General features: G+C 37.0%; 1 protein-coding gene across 1 annotated transcript in view; it reads right to left on the reverse strand.

Annotated features, from left to right (window-relative positions):
• Positions 1 to 14,854, reverse strand: part of cdh13 (cadherin 13) — a 512,601-nt gene that overhangs the window by 327,523 nt on the left and 170,224 nt on the right.

Genomic DNA, 14,854 nt, shown 5'->3' on the forward strand with positions numbered 1-14,854 from the left:
ATTATTGTATTATTACGGTATTATTCCAGTTAGATATGCACTGAACCCAGTTTTTTGGGTTCGGCCGAATACCGAGCCGAATCCGAATATAATAGGCTAATTAGCTTATTAGCATATGCTAATTTCTGCTAATTAGGAATCAGATTTGGTTCGAACGGGAACCGTGGATTCGTCCGAAACCGAACCCTGCCAAAAAATGCAGAATCCTGGATACTCAAATACTGAAGCAAATCCTGGATTCGGTGCATCCCTTATTCCAGTAGCTAAATTTAACTCTCCTCTCAGGTCCCCTGTCCAATATCTGATCATGCTTTTCCTATGAAGATCTTATCTGGTGTACATCTCTCCGGACTCCTACTAAAAAGTGGAGTGAGTGGGTCAAAACTGTTTGCCTACAGGGCCAAATTCTGGGTAATCTATTTATTGCATCCGCTTCTATATTTACCTACTTGAAATACGCAAATCTAGAGGCCTCATAATGGTGGTATTTATTGTGAGGTTAAAACCATGGACACAAGTACAGTACCTTTGTGAAAGTGAATGTGGCCTAAATTTTGCATCCATTTTAGTGCTTTGCAGATAGCTCTTTCATTCATTCGCTAATAGACCCTCCAGTACATTTATGGTAGATTTCTAATCATAAAGACAACAAACTTTTACAGGCCCCCATATTAATTCATAACTGAATCCTTTGACACTTTTTTAAAATCTCTAATTTCTAAATATATCCAGTGCATTATCAAATCACAACCTTTATCTAAGGATGTGCTATACATATTATGATCCTGTTTACACAGTGCCAACATATTCCACAGCAGTTTTTAGAGATTATTTATCATTTACATTAGTCCCTGCCCCAATGGGACTTGCAATCTAGGTCTCTATCAGATTGATGATGACCTGTGTAGATTTTTAGAGTGTGTAAGAAAACTGGAGCAACCAAAGGAAACCCTCATAAATAAAGAACATATAAACTCCTTTCAAATAGTATCCTAGTTGAATGCAACCTAGAGGCCATAATGTTACCAACTGTGCTACTCACATGGATGTTTTTTTGTGCAGTAACTGGTCAGAACCAGCTTACTTCTGGCATGTCAACCAATGGAATAAAAAGTTAACGTCTTAAATAATCTTGAAAAATGTGCTGCATTCTTGCATATTTCTACCAGTTTAAAGTAAGCTGCCAAAACATAATCATCATAATCTTCTATTTTTTAATTTTGTGTGTTATTTTCTGCATCCCATTTCTTATCTAGTTATGCAGACAGTTACAAAATGAGTAATCCATTATCCATTATTTAAGTGCTGCATCACCATCTCCGAAAATAACTCCACCGGGAAAAATATGCATTTATCATTTATACATTGCACCTTTCACTGAATACTTTCATCATGCATACGTTGTGGAACAGTTTTATTTATAGCTTTTCCCTCTAGCAAAGAAAGATAGACAATTACCTGAAATAAAGCAAAGTGAGAAAAATAAGATTTAATTTTCCTGTTGAGCAAATAATGATGTATCACAAACAAACCAACTGCTCTTTAGCTACAGTTCATGATGCACCTGTGGAAGTAAAGTGTGTCTAACTGGTGATTATTGCTACAGGGTGCCATTTTATGATGCCATCAAAAGCAGACGTAAATAAAGTAGCCTCAATGCAGAAGAAGCGAATACTCTACCATTCATTAGGCATCATCTTTAAGTGGAGATTACAGGAGACCTATTGTGTGTATATAATTAGCAACTGTGGCAACTGACATTGAACCCAGGTGAATTTTACAACCAGAGCATCTAACAATAAAGAAGTGATGCAAAAAAGTGCTGTTGATATCAGTCAATAAAAGTATTGCAACTATCTATCTACTATTGTTTTATCTGGAAGTTGTTCATGGAGACAAACTGTCTATTTTTATTATCAGAACTGACATTCAGCTGTTTCAGCTATTCCAGGTACTGTATGTGGCAAACTAAGTTACTGGTATTGATTTTACAAAAACAGAGGTTGCAAAGTAAAAAATAGGATCTAAGGGCCCTACTCACAAGTGCTTACAATCTAAAGGATGGTAGAAAAGGTCCCATTGCATATAAAGGTTTAGAGTAGAGTAGGAAAACAATTTCAGGTGAACAAAAAAAACAAAAACAAATGCCATTGACGTGGCTGCCCACTATCTCCACTCCTCCTTGCTCTGGCAATTGAGCCCATAGCAATAACAGTGAGGAAGGCATCAAGCTGTAAGGGCCTCAGTATGTATGCAGTGAGGGAGAAAGTATCTCTGTATGCAGATGATGTGCTCCTGTACCTTAAAAAAATGGCATCTTCTCTGCAGACAGCAATGTAGTTAATACAGGAATATGCTAGACACTCTGGACTGAGGTGAACTGAAGGAAATAAGTCCTCTGCTCAATCGATCAGCCCATGGTCCCTATTAGTTCTCTGAACCCAGACCTACAAGTTACAGACTTGTTTAAATAATTACGCTAGCAGATACACAGTTAATTTCACTAAACCTAGAACTCATAATCCAACACTATGATAGGACTGTGGACATAGAGCAGATGCTTCCACGTACACTCAGAGTGAACCCAAAGTGAACCCTATTAAAATGATCTTCCTTCCTAATTTCTTATATGTTTTTTGAAACATTCCAATCTACTTGTTCTTTCTACGAATAAGAAAAATCACCACTAGCTTTATTTGGAACAATAAAGTCCCATGTATTTCGAAAGAAACATTATTTGAATCTATGACAGGGGGGCCTAGAACTACCCAGTCTTCAAGGGTTTTATATCACCTCCAAGGCGGCAAATATCCACTGGTGGCTAGCACCAAATGCTGAGAACCCAGACATGTCATTACAAGCTACAATATTGGATTCAGTGAAGGCAATGCAGAATGCCCCACAGGGAGCACAATAGGATATATGACGCAATATACCCATCATAAAACCCATCACAGAACATGGCAAATTGCATTGCAAAGGCTAGGTATGGACCCACCACTGCTCCCTCTGTGAAATAGTAGTCACCTAATTTACTTAGACCAACTCCCCCAATTTATATCTGGCCTATAGAAAGTGTTAGGAGGCTTGGGGACATTCGTGAAGAAAACCTGTTCCCTTTTTATATTGCCCTGAAGAATAAGACCTCCTTAGGTAATATTAGACTGTATCAATACTTTCAGTTACAGAAGGCATTTGAAGACCAGTTTTGGGAGGCCTCCTTAGTCCTTAAGATGTACTAGATCCCCTAGAAAATCTGCTGGGATGGGAGAACCCCCCAAGCTGGTCTCTCATATATACTACTTATTGATCTCAGCCCCTCAAGCCTCCTTTCATAGGACATACTTTAAATGGAGAGCACTCCTGGATGGGGTAATAGATGAATAATGGGAAGAAGCGACCAAGAACTTGTATCATTTTTTCATATCCTCAATGGACAGGATAATTCAGTATAAATTCAAATTCCAGGTCCATCTTACCCACGCCAGATTAAAGGCCACAGAGACACAGTCAGTTACCAAAGGTGCCAAGTTGCTCAGGCAGGTTTTCTGCATTTGGTCTGGAGTTTTGGTTTAGAATTTTGGTTAGATATTACCATCTATATGATAGCTTTCCCTCTCTTCTCTCACCGTACATCAGTTTGCTAGGCATCACAGAGGACATAGAGGGCATATCTTCCAGATCTCTTCTTTACTATGCACAAAAATGCATCATACTCAGGAGGAAACAGAGGATTGAGCTGAACAATGTCTATTAAATTGACATGCTTGGCTAGAGGGTGCCCAGAGACTATGGCTAGAGGGTGCCATAGAGACTATGGCAACCATGGCTAGAGATTGAAGGAGACCCACTGCCAGGAATATATGACACTTGAGAACTGACATATTGAATTCTTATGTTTGTAACCTTAACAAACTAGGCAAAATGAGACTGTCTCTCCCTTCTCTTTTCTTGTTACCTTTTCTATCCTCTTTTCTATACTATGGGGTTTTGTTTTTTGAAAATAATAAATAAGCAAAGGAATTAAAAAAATTAAAAAAAGATTCTCATCTGTCGATAGGGCTTATTTTTCAACACTGGCAAAATTCACACCTGCACAGTAACCCAAGGCAAGCAATGAAATGTCTGCTGAGGCTGAAAAAGACTGATCACTGATAGGGATGGGAATACTTTTTCAGCTGGTAGTTTTGTGGCAAAATTTGCATTTTTTGCTTGTTGCGAGTATTTTTGCAAATTTGTGGTACAATTTCTCCATGCATTTTGTTTACCTAAAAAAAAGTGTAATTTTGTCTAGGAAAAAAACACACAAAAAAACAGAAATGGTATTATTAGAATTTCCCTACGTGTTTTGTTTCAATAGAAACAAATGTTTTTACACTGAAAAAACATGTGAAGAAATGCCGGTGGTAATATTAGAATTTCCCTATACGCTTTGTTTTGGCGGAAAAAGAAACATGTCTCTTTCGTGCTGGGAAATAACACCGGAACCCACTAGCTTCATTGCATTTGGCAAAATGTTGCAATTCTGTGGCTTTCTTGCCAGTTTTGCGAATTTTTAGATTTTGTTATAACATATTATTACAGTAAATGATTTAGTTCTTTTAACTGCATTGAAACACTGTACACAAAAATGAGCGTAATAGATCAATGTCCAATGTAATTTGATGTTCTCCTCAATTAACTCCTGTTCCTTTTAACAATACAAATGACATTACAGGCATGGTATCTGTTATCCGGAAAACAGGTAGCATTTAAAAATTGTAGGTTAAGAGCAATTCAGAGTTTTCCTGCTTGTGTTTTTCTCACCTCTCATGTTTAAAATATAACTGTACAACAATATTATGCAAATTTAAAATAAAATCTTCTGCAATAATAGTACAACTGCCAAACAGCTAAAATGAAGCACACCATAGGAAGAATAATACTAAACTAACTCCATTGCGTGTAATATAATATTTAACTGACAAATGTAACCCTGTTTTGTTTTCCGCCCAAGTGAATTAAATGCATTTCATCCTTACTTAATCTTTTATACAAAGGATAGGTACAAAGTTTTTACAGAGGCCCAGAGAAAATGTTATTTTGTTATTATGTTAACTTCTCAGTGTTTATCCTTTTGTTATAAATATGTTTTGCTTCAGCTAGACGATGATAAATGGGCAGACATAACAAGTGATTTGTATAGCTTCCTGATCTCTACCGTAGATAGAATGATTCAGTTTAAAATAATACATAGGACTTACATTACTCCCCTACAACTAATGGCCATGGGGAAAAATCAAAGCACTTTTTGCCCCAAATGCCAAATGGCAGACGCTGGGTTTTTTCACTAAATATGGGCTTGTCCCATAATACTTGAGTATTGGACAAATGTAACTAAATACTTAAATGAACAAATTCCCCTACCGGGAATTTTATATCCAGAAGTTTGTCTACTAGGCTTAATTGATGACCTAGTACCCTTGAATAAAACTAGAATGCTACTCAGATCACTGTATTTTTATGCAAAAAAAATGGTGGCAATGAAATGGATGAGTCCTCATTCACCCTATATCCAACATGGATAGAACTTGTCAATACCAGACTCCCACTTATTAAACTAACATACTTTACCAGGGGCTGCCCCAATAAATGTGATAATGTATGGGAAGCCTGGATAGTAACATAATAAGTTGGGTTGAAAAAAGACATACGTCCATCACGTTCAACCATAATGCCTATATATAACCTGCCTAACTACTAGTTGATCCAGAGGAAGGCAAAAAAAACCCATCTGAAGCCTCTCTAATTTGCCGCAGAGGGGAAAAAATTCCTTCCTGACTCCAAGATGGCAATCGGACCAGTCCCTGGATCAACTTGTACTAAGAGCTATCTCCCATAACCCTGTATTCCCTCACTCGTACTAAGAGCTATCTCCCATAACCCTGAATTCCCTCACTTGTACTGAGAGCTATCTCCCATAAACCTGTATTCCCTCACTTGCTAAGAATCCATCCAGCCCCTTTTAAAGCTATATAATGTATCAGCCAGTACAACTGATTTGGGGAGGGAATTCCACAACTTCACAGCTCTCACAGTAAAAAATCCTTTCCGAATATTTAAATGGAACCTAGAGGCTCAACCTGAGGCAAACCCTACTATATAACCTCGAGACTCAGGAACCAATGGACTCCGCACTTTTCTGTGGTCAAAGTGCTGTATATCTCAATGTAGTGCTATTTGTGTTGTTAAGAAAACAAAATAAAAACCTTTAAAAAATATATATGTTTTGCTTGATATGGAGAATAACTCGCAATGGATATCTCCCAACCTACTGAAGTTGAGCATAGTAATTTTTAAAACATTCAGTTATTTCCCATGAATCTCTTGTTAGTTAGATGTTCTAAGTTGAATTCCTAGGTAATGATTTTATTAATATTGCTAGAAATAATACAATATTTTGGGGATAAATATCCAAATTGTATAAGACTATAGTTATCTTGCTAACCTATAGGAGTAAGAAGGAAGTTTTTCATACTTGCAAAACTTTTGATGGAATTTGAACGGAAAGATATTTGAATGTTTCCATTTAGTTAAGAGTTTTGGAAGAGAACTGACTACTTATTCCTAGGACTTGCTTTTGTATAAAGATAGATTAGTTACTCTTTATGTTTGCAGGTAGTCCCCTAAAGAATATAGACAGCTAAACTGGGTTCTAAATTGCAGTTAGAAGGGGAAACTGTTTCCTGATCCTGTGTGAAAGTCTTATCCAGGCAGTTCCATAATATAACTATATTTAAGAGAGAAGCTGATAGAGCTCACTCTTTTTCCTCTAGGATTCCACTTGGGCAGGAGGGTGGAAGAAGTTTGGAGCCTAGGTGGATGTAGACCTAGTGGGAAAAGTTCCTTTTATATGAGAGCTAGGTTCAAGGTATTTAGTGAGCAGCCTGATGCTGCCACAGGGAAAGCAGAAGGATTAGTGTCCTGGGTGTACTACCCTCAGGATAGGGATTCAAGTGCACAGACTTAGGGTTAGATGCTATAGAGATTGATGCTATATTTCTGTAGATTAAGCAGTTGTTTGTTTTAAGAACATCTGGAGCACATTTATTGATTGCATCCCAAAAAGTTCAGCACACCCTGCTTCCAACACTATGTGAGGGCCCACTCTTAAGATTAGGAGTCAAATATATAATACATCGGTTTGGCTAATAGTATTTGGTTCACAGGGACTTCCAATAAGCTATACCCATACACTTTTAAAATTATGTAAGCATTTGGGCATACCTGGGTGTCTACTTAGACAAAGATGGGAGTGATATAGCAGAGATACATGGGAGAATTATTCAAGCTAACAGAGCTTACTTTGCCCTTTCACATATGTTTCACTCAAGAGATATCAACAGGAACAAAATATCTAGGCATAAAACCATCATTAGTTCTACAGTCACATATGGCTGAGAAACCGAGAAACGTGTAGGCCAGGGCCCAAACTGGTCTGTAGTGCCATTGGAGAAAAAGAGGCATTTGGGTATTGATGCATGGGTTGCTTAGGTATACTTGTTCAGCAAACCCTTCATTGTTAGGAAATAATAAAGGAATATGTTTGTGGAAGTGTACAAACAGTTTACAAAATTTGAACCAAATACTGTATAGTGTCCACAAGCAACCAATGTGATTTGTGATTTCATATTGGTAGGTTTCTAGAACTGAAGCAAACCTATTGCTACAGTCTTTTAATGACATTTGGCATCTTTTGCTTTTTGCTTGTGAAAGATTTACAAATCAAAACTTTCTTTCATTAAAAATGAAAACGTTAGAATATTATCCATTATCTATCTTATGGTAAAGTAGTTAATTAGCCAGTACATATTGATTAATGCTGAAACAACTAATAATTTACCCAAAACTGGCAAAGCCATTTTTTGTGTTTGTCTTTGAAACTGTTCAAGAATACAGACTTTTCTTTTGAGGACAAATAATGTATTTATCTCTATGAACTATGAAATTAACATCCCCACAACTGTTCATGTTTTTCTTATTTGCATTTTCTAATCATTCAAATATGTATATTACTCCAAACGCACCAGCACAGTGCTTAATGACTGGTAAAGGACAACAACAAAAAAAAGTTCTAGTGTCCTTCTGGGGCCTATAATCAGAGCTGGCTTTTACAGTAGGCAGCTGGTGGGATTTTAATTATTTTGGGCACCATAGGAGATCACTTGGCCATCCACAAGGCCATGCATAAATACCCATACACTATAGCTGTCAATCATCATGATACCTCTTAAAGTTATGCTCCATTACCTCAAGAATCAGACCACAGACTGACAGTTGCACATCCAAAGTCTTTCTAAAACATAATGCTATTGAAGCTATCCAATGTCAACAGTGTTACAGTTTATGCAGCCATGACTGAAAGTGTGCAGTTCCTAATGCCATTGTTTCTAAACTAGTAACACTAATGTGCCTCCTCTGTCCAACTTCTCACAATTTATGATTGCCAACTTATGTTTGTTGTCATTTTATAGTGCATTAATTTAGCCCATCAAAATCTTAAACAGTAACTAAAATTTGAATGCTCCTTTTTCTCTATGAAGTACAATGTACAATTGGGCTGCTAAACACTCCTCTGTGTACACTCTGGATCATCTCATTACCTTCTCTTTACTGGGTGATAACCAACAATGTGCCCTTCCTATCCTAGTGATATCATGTCAGTGTGGAATGATATATTTTAAGGTTGGTTGATGCTCTACTTATGCTGAATTCCAGTATCAAAGGTATTCAGTGCAGGGTAAGGTATAAGATCATTGTTCCTTATAAGCCAAGCACACAAAACTTTTAAGGTCTGGGCACACAGCAAATTGTGGTTCACACAACAATTTTTCTGACAAAAAACCCTTGAGTATTTAGTAAAAGTAAATCTAGAGCTTACTGAGTATCATTGAAGACGTTTCTTTACTCATCCAAGCAGCTTCTTCAGTTCTACTAGATATACAGATGCAACCAAGTTCCATATTGTCAAGTTATGTCTCTTCCAGTTAACACAGGGGAAAAAAATACCACATTTGCCACCAGGTAGCTCATGGTCTGTGGGATTTTCTGTTGTGTTTTGCTGGAGAGTCTTTGCATGCTACCATCTAGAGGCCGGATTTAACACTCAAAAAATAGTGTTTGCTAGTTGGCTGCATCTGTACCATGACCTATCTATCTATCTATCATCATCATCTCTTTAAGCTCTGTACTGTAACATATAAGGCGCAAAGTTTGCTCCAAGTCTGGTAACGTAAAGCAACCAATTAAGTATTTGCATTCAACCTTCAAACAAGTGCCACCATTTATCTATCTATCTATCTATCTATCTATCTATCTATATATATCCACAGCCTCGGCAAGTCTTGATAAAGGCAAAAAGTTTTATTTACACCCAAGATATTAGTCACAGCCAGTGACATTCTTTCAGTAACTGTATGCATAAATTATTTGAGTTCCATACTTACCTATCTACGTCCGTTTACAGCTACACCAATATTTAAAGTGTTTTCTAGCAGAGACAATACAAGGAATACCTATAGTGCACAAGGAGAAAACAAGCCTAGTATCTGCAATCTTTATGATGTTGAGTTCATTATAGTGATACTGGGAAGTCAGTATACTTCCAGCCTGGTACACTTATCTATTCAAATAGCAAATAAGAGGGTTTCCTTCATATGAAAAACATTCCTAATAAAGCCCATTGCAAGAGAGTAGTGTCTTCTGATAAACAGAAGCTGTCCCTTGGGAATTATGTATGTAAATAAACTGTCATCTGTAAGTGTCAAAATGCACTGCAAAGCAATCACTCTCAGGAAATTACTTACACTCTGATACAGGAGAAATTGAAATTGCCAGCGCTTCCCCTGAATGATTGTTGAGAAACAAATTAATTTAAAATCTTTTTTCATTTAACCAATTAGCTCTGGGTCACTTTTTTTCCAAGCTCACAATTAAAATGATTTGTCTTTGAGGTGTGTTTCACATTCTGTGATCTGTCAGCTCATAAGCAATCTCTATTACAGCATCTGAGTAATATGGTTCCTTCCTTCCCTCTAAAATGAAAAGGGTCATTTCAGTCAAACATCGAGAAGTTGGCTATATTGGGAAGTTAGCTTTAGGACATAAGTATTTAAAGAGTGCTTAAACCCTGACCAGTAACAAAAAAGAGAGCCATTACAATTTTATTTCTATAATCCTATTTGCATTTAAACTCATGTTAAATAATCTGTCCTACTTTAGTCATTTGGAAATCCAGACGCAGCAGGTACAATACAATTCTAATACTTACCAAATAGGACTAACGTGATTACAAATGCAATGGGATGTATGCTTAACAGTTTTAAGAGTTTGTACCATTGATGTATTTTTAAATATGACTAGCAGGCTGAAGGCAGGTCACATACTTTTCTTGGGCATTTCACTTGCATTTCTTTGGTAACTAATGTGAAACAGTATCTCACCGAGGTTTTAGCAGTACTCCCAACCTCATTTACAACCACTAAGTGCAGTTGCAGTTGCACAATGTTGTGCCCAGTTGCGCAAATATATCCCATTTATTAATGGTGCTCATAGTTAAGCTTGGCACCACTCAGTTCATCCAGCCCTTCTTGTGAATTGCCCAAAGTGCGCATATTGATGCACAGAAACCCTGGAGCTACAGCAGCTTCCAAATGTGGCAGCAGCCTTAAGGTTCCCAAAAGGTTCAATAGACTCATCACACTTGTGTCTAGATAATCAAATATGGATGTTATTTTGAGAGTGTTAAAATAGTAATACTAAAGGTTTTTACTGTAACTGCGTCTGATTTGTGCCAAATTGCCAGCAATTGCTCACATTTAAATATGAGGCACAACAGCAGCAACATAAGGCAGGAATTATAGAAAAGAACACTTCATTATGAGTATACATACATGGTGAAATTGCACTCTGTACAATGCACTCATTTTGGATCGTACTTGAGCTCTTATGATTTCACCTTTCTGCTTACTAAAAATGAAGGTTGTAACACAGCTGTGTGCCACATACCAAGAAAGGGAAGAATGATAAATATTAGACAACATGACAAGGAAAGCACAACATTTCAGGGATGTGACCCCAGGTAGGATTCGCACCATAATCTGATATGCCAAAATGGTCAACAACCAGAAATGATGTCACCTGTGTCTGATTTGCGATGCATGCACAATTGAGTTTATCTTGGCAAGTTGGACACAATTGTGAAAGGCGCAGTGCAATTGCATAAGGAGCACTGCCCCTTTGCAACCACAATAACACTGGAATTCTGGGCAAAATGCTGCATTATGGGGAAAAAACATGGTGATTGAGCTGCAAATTGGACTTTGTTCATTGCACTTGTGGAAGTACATGAGGTCTATAATAAATTCATTAGCAGATATTGGGTTCCTAGGAATAACAGTCAAATGCTGAGTACAGAAAGCAAACAGTACTTAACCTAGACCGCAGATAGCAATCTATTTCATTCATCACTGGCAATTAGTGATGAGAGAAACAGCAAAATGCATTGGAGTCAATCGGAAGGCAAGATTACATTGCAGTTAAGCCATTTATTAGCCCTGTTAAAGCATATACATTGCTTGCCTTGTTAAAAAAGGCTCTTTCCACTACACCACAACTGTTATTTGTAGGAAAAGAAAAGTGTCCCATTGTGCCAAGGCTAAGGCCAGTCCATAGTCAGGAAAGGAAGATCTTTGATGTCACTGCCATGTGATCACCCATGTACTCACCTGCCCACTATGAAATATATGTTCTAACACAGTAAACCATCAGGCTGTATGATCATATAGAGCTGCCAAATATGACTCCAAGGTACATTTAATTTAGACTAAAACTGCTTATTGCTTTTCCATGTCTGTTGATAAAAACTGAGCTTTATGTATTTTATTTAAGCACATTATGTTCGATGATCATTGAAATAGCCAATATACATATGAGAAGCTAGACATTAGTGGGAGCAGGGTCAGTCATCACTGGATATAGGCTGATCTGGGCTGGACCTTAATCTAACTTTCCAAATTAACCTAATGTCCCAAATAAACTTATCTAGACCTTAAGCCTATGTCCCAAAATAAAGTATATAAATCCTAAAACCATTCTCTCAATTGTAAATGGCCTGGAGGTTGCAATTTACAAGGCAAGAACTGTTACCATTACACCATCATTCTGGATGGTATTCACTAAGTATTTTTCTTCAAAACACGGATTTCACGTGAATCCATACTAGCTTATCAATAATTGAATTGATGAGCTTATCCAAAAATATCCAACCAATAAGATGATTGGTTTTAAACATGTTCCCTGTAAATGAAATCTGCTAATTGTTTGCTATGGATTACAGCTCTATGCAGATTTAGTGTTGTCTATTACACAACTCCAGAGTGTTGCTCAGTGTTGTTGGGAAATGTTTCAGTCTACATGGAGCTGCATTTAACTAGAACTCAATAAAATAATGGGTATTTGCATAGGGGCCCATTCATGAAACCACACATTTTCACTAATTAAAAGCACAATTGGAAAAAATTTGGAGTAACCACGATAATTTCTGATGTGCGAAAATTGTGCAAAATTATTTTCTTGGTCGTACGAAAATATCCTGGTTGCAATCTGAAAGTCACAAAATTTTCAGATCCGAACGATCATAAACGGCGCAAAAACCTTTCTGGCTTTGAAACTTTAATGCATGATTTTGGAAGCCTTCCATAGGACTCAATGGCACTCTGCAGCTCCAACCTGGCCAAAAGATAGTCACAATACCAAAGCTTGAATGAATTCCGAAATGGTCATAGTCTTTGTGAAAAATACAACTTTTTTTGTGGAAGTTAACGCAAATCGCGAAAAATTTGCGTAATTTTAACAATATTATTGTGGTCATTACAAAAAGTTCTGTTTGCATTCAACCTTCAAACAAGTGCCCCCTGCTGATTAGTTATTATTGATGGCTAGACCAAAAGCATGCTTTGCACAACTGCCTAACCATATGAAATCATAAAGAAGTGCATCACTTAAAAAAGGGAAAAATGTAAACACAAATGGATGAGAAAGAGGCTATACTGTATATATAACAAACACGAGACACAACCTGTAAAATGCACCCTTACAAACTGTGGCTAGTGAATTATGTGAGTTACACACAAACACACGTGAGTGCGCACCTGTGTATGACATACTTTTTTAAATGTGTTCTTATGTTCTTAGATTTAAATACATATAAGGCCTGCAAGCTGTACATGCTGCATTTTGAATGTGGCATACTGTGTTTTTCACACTTGGGGCTAAGTTGGGATGGTGCTGCAGAGATTCTACATGTTTAACCCTACCATGTTGAATCAGTATGGAGTCATGTAAAAAATATTTCAATATTTACAGCAATACTAGTTACCCATAGCAACCAGAAATATACAAGTGTATGCCACCTGCTGGTTAGTTGCTGGGGATACAAAACCATAGTCAAACAGTAATGTTTATCACATAACTCTTTAAGTCTTGGCATTACTGTTAAGAATATAGCTAGGAATATAGTCACAGATAGGCAAGTTAGATACTTATCTCTGTGTAATAAAAAGTACCAATAATTATTTAAAAAAAATGTCTATTTTGGATCACCCCACATTATACTTTGGGTTCAGGCACAGTGATGTTAAGGTCATTTTAAGTTTGCCGATTCCTTTATTACAGAGACATTATTCAGCATAATGTAGGTTGTAGAACTATATTTTGTGTAACGATCTTCCAAATCTCCTTTATCTAGCAGAGTCAGCTGGGTTTTAAGCTTTCTAATCGTTACTGTTATCTTGTTTTCAAATTATCAGAGGCTGACTAGTGGTAACAAACCTGAATAATCTCCATCTGAATATTGACTCGCACACCAAGATCTGTCTGGAAGAAGTGCAGAGAACAATATCATTAAAACTGCACCATGTAATCTTCCGGTATACAGGCGCTCCCTGAGAATATTCCACTCACATCAGATGCTGCCATTCACAGCTCCCATGAAGACAGGCTTTGGCAGCCTCTACAAAGGAAGTGCCGCAGGGGCAAGTAAGCAGTGTCAGTCAGGAACGTTTAGGCAAATTTGGAATATGATTTCATATGCAGAAGGAAACCTGTCTGATCAATAAAGTTCCCCCCTTCCTTTATTTTATGCCTCTGCATGCTAATAAAACATTAATATAAGGAGTAGCAAAGTAATAATGCATTTCATGTTAATTAACCGCTGTACATTGTTTTTCTGCCGCAGTTAGCAACATTCTGTTTTCTAATTTACAGGCTTCTTTATAGCTTAAAATAAATAAAAAAGATTAAATGATTCATCCAGTTGCAATTTGTTTTAAGCTGATGTATAAAAGCGCTGGAGGCATAACAGAAACCTAATTATTAAAGCATTTGTAATTTCAGCTCCTAACTCTAACGCTGCACCAGCCAAACTCCTCCAGCTTTTTTCTTCCTTATCAAACAGCAAGATGTCTATGCATTTATATTATACTACCTGATATTATTTTCTAAGCAAATGGCAAGAGAATGGGCATAGTGCTGATCCTGTGTTTAGGGTTAGTGAAAAATAACTAGAGCAGAAGCATTTGGAGATGGAGTTCTTACTGGGCTTTTATATGTGATTACACTCTATAACAGCACTGAGATTTCACAATAGGAAGTACATTTATATGACCAAACCAATGTCATCTTCATTAGAGTGAACACTTAGAGGGGCAGCATACTCCTTTAATCAACTTGTTCAAAAACGGAGCAACGTTTTTGTCTATTTTAATTACACTTTGTTATTTCTTGAGCTACACAGGGCAAACAGGGAAACTGAATA

The sequence above is a fragment of the Xenopus tropicalis genome, chromosome 4 (assembly GCF_000004195.4).
Source record: "Xenopus tropicalis strain Nigerian chromosome 4, UCB_Xtro_10.0, whole genome shotgun sequence".
NCBI classification, from domain to species: domain Eukaryota; kingdom Metazoa; phylum Chordata; class Amphibia; order Anura; family Pipidae; genus Xenopus; species Xenopus tropicalis.